Here is a 15,809-nt window from a genome sequence, read left to right as displayed (position 1 = left end):
CCTCCCTTTACTGAGACTATGGCAGCATCTTCTTCCTTGGTAAAGATAGATGCAAAGTACATCTGTTGGGCCGAATGGCCTGTTTCTGTGCTGTACATTGTAAGGTTACATAGAATTACAATCAGGAAGGGCTGAACAGGCTGTAGATTCAACGTAGCTCGATGTAACTCATCAAGGTTACTTCAACACCAACTCCCTCCTCTGCAACCTCAGTCAATGAGAAGGACAAGAGCAGCAATGTTGTGGGAACACAATCACATCCACGTCCCACTGCATGTCACACAGCCCTGACTAATACATGTACAACTGTTCCTTCATTATCCCTGGGTCAAAGTCTTGGAATTAGCACCATTGCCTTTCTTGGTGCAAGAGCAGAGGGACCTGCGGGTGCAAAATCACAAATCTTTGAAGGTGGCAGGGCAAGGTGATATGGTGATTAAGAAAGCATATTGGATACTTGGCTTTGTAAATAGGGGCACTGAATACAAAACAAGGAAGTCATGTGAAACTTTTACAAACCACTGATTCGGACTTAGCTGGAGTATTGTGCACAATTCTGGGACCACACTTTAGGAAGGATGTCAAGGGCTAAGAGAGGGTGGAGAGAAGATTTACTAGAATGGTACCAGGCATGTGCGACGTCAGTTATATGGAGAGAAAGGTGAAACTGGGGTTGTTCTCCTTACAGCAGAGAAGGTGAGGGAGGGATTTAATAGAGGTATTTAAAATTATGAAGGGTTTTGATGAAGCAAGTGGGGAGAAACAGTTTCCTCTGGCAAGTGGGTCGGTAACCAGAGATCAGAGATTTAAAATAATTGGCAAAAGAACTAGAGAGGAATTGAGGAAAATTATTTTCACACAGAGGGTTGTTAAGATCTGGAACGCACTTCCTGAAAGGGTGGTGGAAGCAGATTCCATGGGATCATTTAAAAGGCAATTGGACATATCATTGAAGAGGACTAATTTGCAGGGTTATGGGGAAAGAACTGGAATGTGTGTTTAATTTGGACAGGTCTTCGAAAGAGCCGGCACAGGTACGACAGCCGAATGGCCTCCTTCTGTGCTGTAAGATTCAATGAATCTATGATCACCTTCTGAATCATTGCAATTGATAATATTCAGTGTTGAGGAACCAAGGAAATTCTAACCATGATATTCGGCTTCTCCATTCCCTTATGAATATCGCAGATTATAATGTCCAGGCGGGGTGGGTCTGAATGGGGGATAGAGTGCGGAGCTTGGAATGGAAGCCCAGCAGAATGAACTTGGTCTCATCAGTTTTTGTTATTTTTCCCACCAGTTGCCCGAAGCAGGCGGTGAACCTTCTTCTCGAGAGAGGATCGTCATTTCAGTTCAGAAGGAAAAAGGGTATCAAGAAAATCGGGTGACACAGGGAATGATCGGGGACTTACAGCACATCCCTTTTAAACAGACACAGACACGGAATGATCCGTATATAAATCATAATTTCTCATACGTTGACCGTAAGATTTACTCCATTTATAATGACACCACCATAAACTTTGATACTTCGCGAGCTTACAATCTCAACACCTTCGTGGAAGGAACTGTTGCTGATTTCAGCAAACAATGCAAAACCCACCGTCTGCCGTTTCGAGAATGATGGGACTTCAATGAGACCTTCTGGGTGGACTGAATGAGAGAAACAAGACTGAAGCAAAATAACGACAACGATGGGATTCGAACCCACGCGTGCAGAGCACAATAGATTAGCAGTCCATCGCCTTAACCTCTCGGCCACCTCGTCGAATAGGCAAACTTGCGAAAGCCGTTTTATTCAAAATGAAAATACTGGCAATGTTGCCAATCTGAAAAAAAAATTGTGGATATCCTCAGCAGGTCAGGCAGAAACTTTAGATAGAGCAACAGAGTTAACGTTTCAGATTGATGACCATCACATGAGTATTCCATCACACTCCTGAATTGCGCCTTGTTGATGGCGGAACGGCTTTGCTGAGTTACTCGGCGCAAAATAACCAGCCCCTGACCTGCTCTTGTCGCCACAGTATTTATGTGACTGGTCCAGTTCAGGTTCTGGTTCACGGTAACCATCAGGATGTTGATGTTGGGGTATTCAGCGATGGTTTACTGGCAAGATTCCAGGGATGAGGAGCTTTAGTTTCATGGATAATCTGGAGAAGCTGGGATTGTTCTCCTTGGAACAGAGATGGTCGAGAGGAGGTTTGATAGAGGTATTCAAAATCATGAAGGTTCGAGACACAGTAGATAGAGAGAAACGGTTCCCATTGGCAGAAGGGTCAGGGACCAGAGGACATAGATTTAAGGTGACTGGCAAAAGAACCAAAGGTGACATGAGGAAAAGCTTTTTTACACAGCGAGTGATCAGGATCTGGAATGCACTGCCCGAGGGGGTGGTGGGGGCAGATTCAATCATGGCCTTCAAAAAGAGAACTGGATAAGTATTTGAAACGAAAGAGCGGGGTGGGGGTATAGCTGGATTGCTCTTGCAGAGAGCCGGTACGGACTCGATGTGCCGAATGGCCTCTCTCCGTGCTGCAACCTTTCTATGATTCTATTCGATGTGTAGCAGGCGATGTAAAGCGACCGGAGCGTGACGTAAATCGACCTGCTCATGTACATTCCCTGATAATAAATCCTAGTGTGATGCAAAGAAGAAATTTACAATTATGGTCATATCTTTTATCTTATGTTGATTACAAGAAATATTCGGTTACCAGGGCGCCATTGTGCACTTTGATTGAAACTTCACCTGGATCAGCCCTTACTCTCCCAACACCTCCGTGCAAGGAACAGTTTGGGTGATAATCAAGAATTTGCTGATTTGTGCAAACAGATATCAGACAGCAATGCGGAAAAACACTTCTTCGGAAAGAAGGTTTTCAGGTGAGGCTGCCAAAATAAGCAACTCGATAAATTGTAACAGAAGTGGGATTTGAACCCACACAATTCAAAAATAGAATCCAGCATCTTAAACAGCGAAGCGACTCTTCCACACACGAGGTTATTGATGTCTGATGAAAAAGGTCATGGAGCTGAAATGTTTCCTCTGGTTCTTTCTCCACAGGCGCTGCCTGACCTGCTGAGTGTTTCCAGCATTTTCTGTTTTCATTTTTGTGATTTCACAATGGCTGTTTTCCTGAAAACACCCAATTTGACCCAAGTACAAAGCTCACACTTCACTTTCCCCACGCGCTTTAAAGTCTGTCGTTTCCGAACAAAATCCCCTCCGCGCCGAACATTTAAAGGACCTTTCGCTCACGGCCAACCTCCTGTAATCGCCATTTTTTTTACCACTGCCGCTGTTCTCATTTCTCCTCATTCCTTTTCAATTGGACATTTCCACAGACCTGTTAAGGTCAAGCGGAACATTTCTGACATTACTGCACCGCGCAGATTGCCAAAAGTGCATCTTTCAGCCGTCGTTCGCACCTATGCAGCGCCGCCCGTCTCTCCCGCACATCAATTGCTCGTGGAAAAGCGCCAACGACCATGAAAACTAAACCCAGTTCTTCAGTTAACATCCCCCGTGTCACAAGATACCCCATGGAAATTTCACGGAAAAGTATGCCGCTGTCCTTCCGAATGCCTGCCCTGCTTTCTTAGTGCTTGTCTCTGGAACAGTCACGCAGATCGAAATGTATCGATTGGTTTCAAGGCACAAATGAACATTGGTGTGAACGGGACATGTGCCCCCGAGAAACAGCGGTCGATGTGGAGCAAACTTAAAGGCGTAAGAATGTGAAAGTGAATGTTACAGTTGGCAAGGCCGCAGGAAAGTCTCAATGAAATGGACGATGATTGTGGAAGGAAGAAAATGCTGGAAGAAGCGACAGGTCTGAATTTTGGATCATCCAGCAGAGACACATGAGAGAACAAAAACAGGATACAGACAAAGGTGCTGGAGGCAGAAAGAAAAAGCACGAAATAAGAGGAATGAAAAGAGAGTAACTTAGTGGAGCGCGAAGAGATACAGTAGCATAGTGGTTATGTTAAGTGGCTAATAAGCCAGAGGCCTGGACTCATAATCCGGGGTCACGAGTTCATAATCCCGCCATGACAGCTGGAGAAATTCAATTCATGAAAAATAAAAGTTGGAATTAAAATACCAGTATCAGTAATGGTGGCCATGAAACAACCGGATTGTTGTAAAAACCCATCTGGTTTACTCATGCCCTTCAGGGAAGGAAACCTGCCTTCCTTACCCAGTCTGGCCTCTATGTGACTCCAGACCCACAGCGACCAATGTGGTTCATTCCTAATTGCCCTCTAAAATGGCCTGGCAAACCACTCAGTTGTAAAATCTCGATTAACAAAAAAGTCATAATAAAACCGGACGTGCCACCAGGCACCGGACACGACAAAGGCTCAAACCAAGCCCAGTCGAGTCTGCAAAGTCCTCCTCACGAACATCTGGGGACTTGTGCCAAAATTGGGAGAGCTGTCCCACAGACTTGTCAAGCAACAGCCTGACATAGCCATACTCACAGAATCATACCTTTCAGCCAAAATCCGTAGACTCTTCCATCATCATCCCTGGGTATGTCCTGTCCCACTGGCAGGACAGACGGAGCAGACAGTGGCGGTACAGTGATATGCAGTCAGGATGGGAGTGCTCAACATTGACCGTGGACCTCATGGCATCAGGTCAAACATGGGGATGTGAAACCACCAACTGACAAGCCCTCAGCAGCTGATATCAGTCCTCCTCCATGTTGAACACCACTTGGAGGAAGCACTGAGGGTAGCTGGAAGACTTCAATGCTCATCACCAAAAGTGGCTCGGTAGCACCACTACTCGCCGAGGCCTGAAGGGCATTGCTGCAAGATTGGGCCGACTGTAGATGGTGAATGAATCAACACGAGGGAAAAACCAAATTGACCTCGGCCTCACCAATCGACGTGTCGCAAATGCATCTGTCCATGACAGTATTGGTTGGAGTGACCACTGCACAGTCCTCGTGGAGACGAAGTCCTGTCTTCGCACTGAGGATACCATCCAACGTGTTGTGTGGCACTACCACCGTGCTAAATGGGATAGATTCAGAACAGATCCAGCAGCTCAAAACTGGGCATTCCATGAGGTGCTGTGTGGCCATCCTGCAGCAGCATAATTGTATTCCAGCATAATCTGTAAATTCTTCGCCCGGCATATTCCTCACTCTGCCAACAAGCCAGGGAATCAATCCGGGTACAATGAGGAGTGTGGAAGAGCACCAGGCGTACCTAAAAATGAGGTGCCAACGTGGTGAAGCTACAACTCAGGACTAAATGCATGCTAAACATGCTATAGATTAGAGCAAAGCGAATCCACAACCAACGGATCAGATCAAAGCTCTGCAGTCCTGCCACAGCCAATCGTGAATGGTGGTGGACAATTAAACAAATAACGGGAGGAGGAGGCTCTGTGAACTCTGTAGACATCCCCATCCTTAAGTGATGGACGAGTCCAGCACGTGAGTGCAAAAGACAAGGCTGTCAGCGTTTGCAGCCAGAAGTGCCGAGTGGACGAATCCATCACGGCCTCCTCCCCATATTCATAGCAGCCAGTCATCAACCAATTCGATTCACTCCACGTGAGATCAAGAAACGGCTAAATGCACTGGATACAGCAAAGGCTGTGGGCCCCGACAACATTCCGGCGGTAGTACTGAGGTCTTGTGCTCCAGAACTAGCTGCGCCGCGAGCCAAGCTGTTTCAGTACAGCTGCAACACTGGCACCTACGCGACAATGTGGAAAATTGCCCAGGTATGTCCTGTCAACAAAAAGCAGGACAAATCCAATCTGGCCAATTACTGCCCCATCAGTCGACTCTCAATCATCAGCAAAGTGATGGAAGGTGTCGTTGACAGTGCTATCAATCGGCACTTACTCACCAATAACCTGTTCAACGATGCTCAGTTTGATTCCGCCAGGACCACTCGGCCCCAGACCTCATTACAGTCTTGGTCCAAACATGGACAAAAGAGCTGAATTCCAGAGGTGAGGTGAGAGTGACTGCCCTTGACATCAAGGCATCATTTGACCGAGTGTGACACGAAGAAGCCCTAGTAAAATTGAAGTCAATGGGAATCAGGGGAAAACTCTCCAGTGGCTTACACAAAGGAAGATGGTAGTGGTTGTTGGAGGCCAATCATCTCAGCCCCAGGTCATTGCTGCAGGAGTTCCTCAGGGCAGTGTCCTCGGCCCAACCATCTTCAGCTGCTTCACCAATGACCTTCCCACCATCATAAGGTCAGAAATGGGGATGTTCGCTGATGATTGCACAGTGTTCAGTTCCATTCGCAACCCCTCAAATAACGAAGCAGTCCGAGCCCGCATGCAGCAAGACCTGGACAACATGCAGGCTTGGGATGACAAGTGGCAAGTAACATTCGCGCCAGACAAGTGCCTGGCAATGACCATCTCCAACAAGAGAGAGTCCAGCCACCTCCCCTTGACGTTCAACGGCATTACCATCGCCGAATCCCCCACCATCAACATCCTGGGGGTCACCATTGACCAGAAAATTTACTGGACCAGCCATGTAAATGCTGTGGCGACGAGATGCTGGGTATTCTGCGGAGAGTGACTCACCTCCTGACTCCCCAAAGCCTTTCCGCCGTCTACAAGGCTAAGGTCTGGAGTATAATGGAATACTCTCCCCTTGCCTGGATGAGTGCAGCTCCAACAACACTCAAGAAGCTCGACACCATCCAGGACAAAGCAGCCCCCTTGAATGGCACCCTAGCAACCACCCTAAACATTCACTCCCTTCACCACCTGCGCAAAGTGGCTGCAGTGTGTACCATCCACGGGATACACTGCAGCAACTCGCCAAGGCTTCTTCGACAGCACCTCCTAAACCGACGACCTCTACCACCTAGAAGGACAAGAGCAGCAGGCACATGGGAACAAAACCACCTGCACGTTCCGCTCCAAGTCACACACCATCCCGACTTGGAAATATATCGCCGTTCCTTTATCGTCGCTTGGTCAAAATCCTGGAATTCCATTCCTAACAGCACTTTGGGAGAACCTTCACCACACGGACTGCAGCGGTTCAAGAAGTCGGCTCACCACCACATTCTCAAGGGGCAATTAGGGATGGGCAATAAATGCCGGCCTCGCCAGCGACGCCCACATCCAGTGAACGAAGAAAACATTAATGTGAAGACATTGGCTGCAGCAGCGGGGTTGCACTTTTTATTTTCCTACTGTCTCAATCTTTCTTTGTTAACTGGACAAATCAAATTGGGCAGGGCAGCCTTGAGGAAGAGTTTATTGAGTGTATTAGGGATGGATTTCTTGAGCAGTATGTAACTGATCCAACAAGGGGCCAAGCAACCTTGGACCTGGTCCTGTGTGATGAGCCAGGATTAATTATTAATGTCCTAGTTAAGGATCGCCTTGGAATGAGTGACCATAACATGGTGACATTCCATATCGAATTAGAGGGTGAGAAGATTGGTTCTCAAACAAGCGGACTGAGCTTGAATAAAGGAGACTATGATGGTATGAGAGCGGAATTGATTAAAGTGGACTCTGAAAATAGATTAAAGGGTAAGACGGTACATGAGCAATGGTGTTCATTCTAGGAGTTATTTTACAACTTTCAAAAAAAAAATATTCCACTGAGGAAAAAAGGGTGTAAAAGAAATGACAGCCATCCGTGGCTAAGTAAAGAAATTAAGGACAGTATCCGACTAAAAACAAGGACATATAAGGTAGCCAAACTTAGTGGGAGGATAGAAGATTGGGAAGACTTCAAAAGACAGCAAAAAGTAACTGAAGGATTGATTATGAAAGGGAAGATAGATTATGAAAATAAATTAGCAAAAAATATAAAAGCAGATAGCAAGAGTTTCTATAGTTATATAAAAAGAAAAAAAGGTGGCAAAGGAAAACGTCGGTCCCTTTCGAGGATGAGAACGGGAAATTAATGGTGGGAAACATGGAAACGTCAAAAATGCTGAACAAATATTTTGTTTCAATCTTTACGGTAGAGGACACTAAGAATATCCCAACACTAGACAAACAGGGGGCTCGAGGGGGGGAGGAGCTAAATACGATTAAAATCACTAAGGAATTGGTACTCAGTAAAATAATGGGACTGAAGGCGGATAAATCCCCTGAACTTGATGGCTTACATCCGAGGGTCTTGAGGGAAGTGGCAGTTGGGATTGTGGATGCTTTGGTAATAATTTTCCAAAATTCTCTGGACTCGGCAAAGGTCCCGGCAGATTGGAAAACTGCAAATGCAACACCCTTATTTAAAAAGGGTAGTCGGCAGAAGGCTGGAAATTATAGACCAGTTAGCCTAACATCTGTGGTGGGTTAAATTTTGGAATCTATTATTAAGGAGACAGTAGCGGAACATTTGGATCAACATAATTTAATAGGACAAAGTCAGCATGGCTTTACGACGGGGAAGTCATGTCTGACAAATTTGCTTGAGTTCTTTGAGGACATAACGTGCAGGGTGGATAAAGGGGAACCAGTGGACGTAGTGTATTTAGACTTCCAGAAGGCATTCGACAAGGTGCCACATAAAAGATTATTACTTAAGATAAAGAATCACTGGATTGGGGGTAATATTCTGGCATGGGTGGAGGATTGGTTATCCAACAGGAAGCAGAGAGTTGGGATAAACAGTTCATTCTCGGACTGGCAACCAGTAGCCAGTAGTGTTCCGCAGTGTTCGGTGCTGGGTCCCCAACTCTTTACAATCTATATTAACGATTTGGAAGAGGGGACCGAGTGTAACATATCAAAGTTTGCAGATGATACAAAGATGGGAGGGAAAGTGGAGAGGGAGGAAGACATAAAAAACCGACAGGGGGATATAGACAGGCTGGGTGAGCGGGCGGAGATTTGGCAGATGCAATACAATATTGGAAAATGTGAGGTTATGCACTTTGGCAGGAAAAATCAGAGAGCAAGTTATTATCTTAAAGGCGAGAAACTGGAAAGTACTGCAGTACAAAGGGATCTGGGGGTCCTCGTGCAAGAAAATCAAAAAGTTAGTATGCAGGTGCAGCAGGTGATCAAGAAGGCCAACGGAATGTTGGCTTTTATTGCTAGGGGGATAGAATATAAAAACAGGGAGGTATTGCTGCAGTTATATAAGGTATTGATGAGACCGCACCTGGAATACTGCATACCGTTTTGGTCTCCATACTTAAGAAAATACATACTTGCTCTCGAGGCGGTACAACGAAGGTTCACTCGGTTAATCCCGGGGATGAGGGGGTGGACATATGAGGAGAGGTTGAGTAGATTGGGACTCTACTCATTGGAGTTCAGAAGAATGAGAGGCGATCTTATTGAAACATATAAGATTGTGAAGGGGCTTGATCGGGTGGATGCGGTAAGGATGATCCCAAGGATCGGTGAAACTAGAACTCGGGGGCATAATCTTTGAATAAGGGGCTGCTTTTTCAAAACTGATATGAGGAGAAACTTCTTCACTCAGAGGGTAGTAGGTCTGGAATTTGCTGCCCCAGGAAGCTGTGGAAGCTACATCATTAAATAAATTTAAAACGGAAATCGACAGTTTCCTAGAAGTAAAGGGAATTAGGGGTTACGGGGAGCGGGCAGGAAATTGGACATGAATTTAGATTTGAGGTTAGGATCAGATCAGCCATGATCTTATTGAATGGCGGAGCAGGCTCGAGGGGCCGATTGGCCGACTCCTGCTCCTATTTCTTATTGACCTTCTCTGCTGGTGTTGCAGATTCGATCAGGCATCGCCGTTTCAGGAAGCCTGAGAAGTCCATCAGGGGACAATACAAGAGACAGAGACAGGGAGAGATAAAGAAATGCATGCAAAGAAAATAAAGAGAATACATAGAATCATACAGTCATAAAATGGTAACAACACAGAAGGAGGCGATTCGGTCCATTGAGCCCATGCCGGCTCATTGTAAGAGCGATCCAGTCCGTCCCACTCACCCGCTCCTTCACGTGTGTTGCGCCTTGGAAACTTCCACACCCTGTCCTCTGGAGCTCAAATGTTCTCTGGAAAAAAATCAATTCTCCCAACAGCAACACCGAAATGATGTCGGAAGCTAATTGCTGACTTTTCACGAAAAGCACTGAGATAGGAAAGATCGTGCGGAATTTGAAACTGAGATCTCACGTATATCATTTAACGCAAAAGCTCTAAGCGAGAATCATACCCCGAGACCCACGAACCGCTGACATTGAAATCGTACACCAGTTAAAATGTGCGCTGCCTCCCACTGCCGATCGGCCATCCTTTCAGACATCTTCTGTCCATCCAATCTCGTTTTCTATTCTGGTGCACAGCAATATCAAGTTGTACATTAACGACTTCCAGTGACCAATATTAGTCTCCCTTTACCAAATTGGTTTCGACTGTACGATTAGAATTATGAAGTAAGACGTTTCAGAATTAGTTGCTCTGAAACTACATTGCTTGGGAGGAGACTGAGAGATCCAGATGAACGGCGGAACCTTGCAGTCCATGTCCACAGATCCCATAAGGTAGTAGAACAGGTAGATAAGGTGGTTGTGAAGTCACAAAGGATACTCTCCTTTATTTGCGAGGCATAGAATAAAAGAGCAGGGAGGTTATGGAAGAAATGTATGAAACAATAGTTAGGCCACAGCCAGAATACTGCGTACAGTTGTGGTCACACATTACAGGATAGGTGTGATTGCACTAGAGAGGGCACAGAGGACATTTACGACAACGTTGCCAGAACTGGAGAATTTTAACGATGAGGATAGATTGGATAGGCTGGGGTTGTTTGCTTTGGAACTGATGAGGCTTTTGGGAGATTTAATTAAGGTGTATAAAATTATGACGGGCCTAGATAGAGTGGATAGCAAGAACCTATTTCCCTTAGCAGGGAGGTCAATAATCAGGGTACATAGATCTAAGATAATTGGTCGAAGGATTAGAGGGGAGCGGAAGATTTAATTCCCAGCCAGAAGGCGGTGGGGGTCGGGAAATCACTGCCTGAAAGGGTGGGAGAGGAGGAAACCCTCATCGCATTGAAAAATAAAAACTTCAACATGCACGTGAAGATCCGTAACCTACAAGATTAGTGACCAAACGCTGGAAAGTGAGATGAGGCTCGGTACCGATTTTTCGGTAAGCACAGGCAAGATGTGCAGAATGGCTTCCTTCAGTGGCCTAACTTTCTATGATTCGATGATATGATTGCCGTCTGTCTCGGCATCGCGATAATATGCACTCTACCATAAGTATACTTTAATCAAATTGGTGCTTTGTTTCACTGTGAGAGCGAAGAGACATAAGTGTGTAGACATTGGCTGCTGCAACTCGGTTGCACCTTCACTTTTCCTACCGTCTCAGTCCTCTTCTCCAGCCTTCTCTGCTGGTGTTGCAGGTGAGATCAGCCTTCGCCGTTCAAGGAAGCCTGAGAAGTCCATCAAGGGACACACAGAGAGACATGAGACAGAGACAGGGAAAGATAGAGATATGCATGCAAATCAAATAAAGAGTATAAATGTCAGGTTTTGCAAACTAGAAGAATTTAAGTTACAAAATTGGGAGAGATTCCTTCTCGGGTCTTGAAATCTTAGAAGAGAAGATTGGACGCCCGATTAAAAGCACCGGCCACGTTGAAGCATCTGGGAGAGAGGTAAATGTGGTCAATTAATTCCATTTAATGTATTTGAGCATTGAAGAGATCTTTGAAGAGTAGCGCTTCGAGCAGAATTCAAACCGAGGCAGGAAAACCACATCGGAGTTTTGAGACCACCGCTTCAACCTCTCGGCCATCCCAGCTGTAAACGGCATGTTCGTTCAAACAGGATTCCATTCAGAAACATGCAATTTCTGTATAAGTCAGCATTGGTGGTTCAGGGGTAGAATTCTCGCCTGCCACGCGGGAGACCCGGGTTCGATTCCCGGCCAATGCACGATTATTTTGCATTCTGCACCAAGGAGGAACTTCGGAACAGGATTGTGGTTTTAAGTCCTTCCAGCCTGTTCCGCAACTCAATGAGATCATGGCTGAGTTGTGAGCGAAGTCCCTGGACCCGCCTTCGTCCCATAGTTCTCAATACGTTTGGTTAACAAAAATCTATAAATCACGGGTTTGAAATTAACAATTGAGCTTACATCAACTGCCGTTTGTGGAAGAGATTTCCACACTTCTACCTCCCTTTGCTTGTGGAAGTGTGTCCTAACTTCACTCCCGAAAGTCCTGACTCTAATGTTTAGGCTATGCCCCCAAGTCCAAGACACCCCAACGAGCGGAAATAGTTTCTTTGTAACTACCCCATCAGTTCCTAATAATATCTTGATAATTTCGATCATATCAGCCATTAATCTACTAAATTGCAAGGAATACAACCATAGTTTGTGTAATCTCTCCTCGTAATTTAACGCTTAGAGTCCAGGTATCATTCCAGTAAATCTACACTGCACTCCCTCCAAGGACGGTATATCCTTCCTAAGGTGCGGTGCCCAGAACAGAACACAGCACTCCAGGTGTGGTCCAACCAGAGCTTTGTGTAGATGTAGCATAATGTCGATTCCCTTGTATTCTAATCCTCTAAATATACAGGCCACCATTCCATTAGCCTTTTTGATTATTTCCTGTACCTGCCCATGACATGTTATTGATCTATGTACACGGACACCTAAGTTCCTGTGGAACTTCACAGTTTCGAATTATTCACCTTTTGTAAAGAATTCTGATCTATCATTGTGAAGTCCAAAGTGGATGACCTCACACTTGCCAAAATTGAAATCCATTTGCCACGGTTTTGGCCATTCATTTATTATATTAATGTCTCTCTGGAATGTTATGCTTTCATCTGCACTGCTCACAACGCTGCTCATTTTGGAGCCATCCACAAACTTCGATATGTCGTTCTCGAACCCGTCATCTAATATTAATGAGAACGCCTGAACTGGGGGAATTCACATTCAGCATCAATCTCTTCATCATCCAGAGACATTTTATTTATTTACATGTGTTGCGCCTTGGGAAACTCAGCACTCTGTCTTCTGGAGCTAAAACATGCTCTGCATGTAATTCAATCCAACCAACAGCAAAACTGAGAAGATGTCAGAAGCCAACTGGTGTCTTTTCACTCAAAGTTGTGGAATAGCAAGGCTCATCCGGGATTTGAACGCGGAACTTCTCGGACCTTAATGAACTGAAGCCCCAAAGCGAGAATCATGCATTTGGATCAACCAGGCGCTGTTACTTGCTTTGTGCAGCCAGTGACAAGTTTCGTTGTCTTCCAAAGCCGATCGGCCATCCTTTCAGACCTCTTCTGTGCATCCAATCTCGTTTTCCATTCCGGTGTGCACTAATATCAAGCTGTACACTAACTATTTCCTGTCGCCAATATTAGTTTCCCTTTACTAAATTGATTTCGTCTGTGCGACTTTTATTATCAAGCAAGACGTTTCAGAATTAGTTGCTCTGAAACTACATTGCTTTGGAGGATACTGAGAGGTGTCGATGAAAAGAGGGACCTTGGAGTGCATGTCCACAGATTCCTGAAGGTAAGAGGACACGTAGTTAAAGTGGTTAAAAAGGCATACAGGATACTCTCCTTTATTAGCTGACGCATAGAATGTAAGAGCATGGAGGTCATGGTAGAAATTTATAAAACAATGGTTCAGCCTCAGCAAGAAAGCAACATATAGTTGTGGTCACCACATTACAGGAAAGATGTGATTGCACTAAAGATGGTACAGAGGAGATTTACGACACGGTTGCCAGAACATGATAATTTTAGCTATGAGATTAGATTGGATAGGATGAGGTTGTTTGCTTTGGAGATGAGGAGGCTGTTGGCAGATTTTATTGAGGTTTATAAAATTATGACGGGCCGAGATTGAGTGGATAGCAAGGACCTATTTCCCTTAGCAGGGAGGTCAATAATCAGGGTACATCGATCTAAGGTAATTGGTAGAAGGATTAGAGGGGAGTGGAAGATTTATTTCCCACCCAGTGGACGGTGGGGGTCGGGAAATTACTGCCCGAAAGGCTGGGAGATGCAGAAACCTTCATCGCATTGAAAAAATAAAAACTTCAATCTGCATGTTAAGATCCGTTACTAAAAGTATTAGGTATCAAACGCTGGATAGTGAGATAAGGCTAGGTATCGATTTTTTCGGCCGGCACAAGCACGATTTGCAGAATGGTTTCCTTCTGTGGCCTAACTTTCCAGGATTCGATGATATGATTGCCGTCTGTCTCGGCATCGTGATAACATACATTCTCCCATAAGTATACTTGAATCAAGTTGGGGCTTTGTTTCACTGTGAGAGCAGAGACATAAGTGTGTAATCATTTGCTACAGCAGCTGGGTTGCACCTTTATTTTCCTACCTTCTCAGTCCATTTTTTTACCCTCCTCTGCTGGTGTTGCAGGTTCGGTCAGCCTTCGCCGTTCAAGGAAGCCTGAGAAGTCCATCAGGGGTCACACAAAGAGACAAGAGACAGAGACAGGGAAAGATCGAGAGATGCATGCAAAGAAAATAAAGAATATAAATGTCAGGTTTTGAAAACTAGCGGAATTTAAGTTACAGATTGGGAAATATTGCTTCTCGGTCTTGAAATCTTGGAAGAGAAGATTGGACGCCCAAATAAAAGTACCAACCACGTTGAAGTATCTCTCATGCTGGGACAGAGGTAAATGCGGTCAATTAATTCCAATTTATGTATTTGAGCATTGAAGAGATCTTTGAACCGGAGCACTGCGAGCCGAATTCAAACCAAGGCAGGAAAACTCCATTGGGGTTTTGAGACAACAGCTTCAACCACTCGTCCATCGCAGCTGTCAACGGCATGTTCGTTCAGACAGGATTCCATTTAGAAACATGCAAATTCTACACAACCCAGCATTGGTGGTTCAGGGGTAGAATTCTCGCTTGCCACGCGGGAGACCCGGATTTGATTCCCGGCCAATGCATGATCGTTTTGCATTCTGCACCAAGGAGGAACTTCGGAACAGGAGTTTGGTCTTTGATCCTTCCAGCCTGTTCCGCAACTCAATGAGTTGTGACCGAACTCCCGGTACCCGCTTTCCTCCCATATCTCGAAATACCTTTGGTTAACAAAAATCTATAAATCACGGGTTTGAAATTAACAATTGATCTCGCATCAACTGCCGTTTGTGGAAGAGATTTCCACACTTCTACCTCCCTTTGCTTGTAGAAGTGTGTCCTAACTTCACTCCTGAAAGTCCTGACTCTAATGTTTAGGCTATGCCCCCAAGTCCTCGACACCCCAACGAGCGGAAATAGTTTCTTTGTAACTACCCCATCAGTTCCTAATAATATCGTGATAATTTCGATCACATCAGCCTTTAATCTACTAAATTGCAGTGAATACAACCATAGTTTGTGTAATCTCTCCTCTTAACTTAACGCTTCGGGCCCAGGCATCATTCTAGTAAATCTACACTGCACTCCCTCCAAGGACAGAATATCCTTCCTAAGGTGCGGTGCCCAGAACTGAACACAGTACTCCAGGTGTGGTCTAACCAGAGCTTTTTGTCGCTGTCGAATAATGTCTATTCCCTTGTATTCTCGTCCTCTAAATATATAGGCCACCATTCCATTATCCTTTTTGATTATTTCCTGTACCGGTCCATGACATGTTATTGATCTATGTACAGGGAAAACCTAAGTTCCTATGGAACGCCACAGTTTCGAATTTTTCACCTTTTGTAAAGTATTCTGATCTATCTTTGTGAAGTCCAAAGTGGATGACCTCACACTTGCCAAAATTGAAATCCATTTGCCACGGTTTTGTCCATTCATTTATTATATTAATGTCTCTCTGGAATGTTATGCTTTCATCTAC

At 45.1% G+C, this 15,809-nt stretch overlaps 3 non-coding genes across 3 annotated transcripts; 2 read left to right on the top strand and 1 right to left on the bottom strand.

The window, feature by feature from the left end:
* Positions 1-1,686: 1,686 nt before the first annotated feature.
* On the bottom strand, positions 1,687-1,768 carry trnas-gcu (transfer RNA serine (anticodon GCU)). The gene has a single exon. It is a non-coding gene; the product is annotated as a tRNA-Ser (tRNA).
* Positions 1,769-11,825: 10,057 nt separating this feature from the next.
* trnag-gcc (transfer RNA glycine (anticodon GCC)) lies at positions 11,826-11,896 on the top strand. Its single transcript has one exon. It is a non-coding gene; the product is annotated as a tRNA-Gly (tRNA).
* A 2,946-nt stretch (positions 11,897-14,842) lies between these two features.
* trnag-gcc (transfer RNA glycine (anticodon GCC)) lies at positions 14,843-14,913 on the top strand. Its single transcript has one exon. It is a non-coding gene; the product is annotated as a tRNA-Gly (tRNA).
* The last annotated feature ends 896 nt before the right edge of the window (positions 14,914-15,809 follow it).

Source organism: Heptranchias perlo, chromosome 20 (assembly GCF_035084215.1).
Source record: "Heptranchias perlo isolate sHepPer1 chromosome 20, sHepPer1.hap1, whole genome shotgun sequence".
NCBI classification, from domain to species: Eukaryota; Metazoa; Chordata; class Chondrichthyes; order Hexanchiformes; family Hexanchidae; genus Heptranchias; species Heptranchias perlo.
The sequence above is the reverse complement of the archived record's forward strand: the minus strand, read 5'-3'. Positions and strand labels throughout refer to the sequence as shown.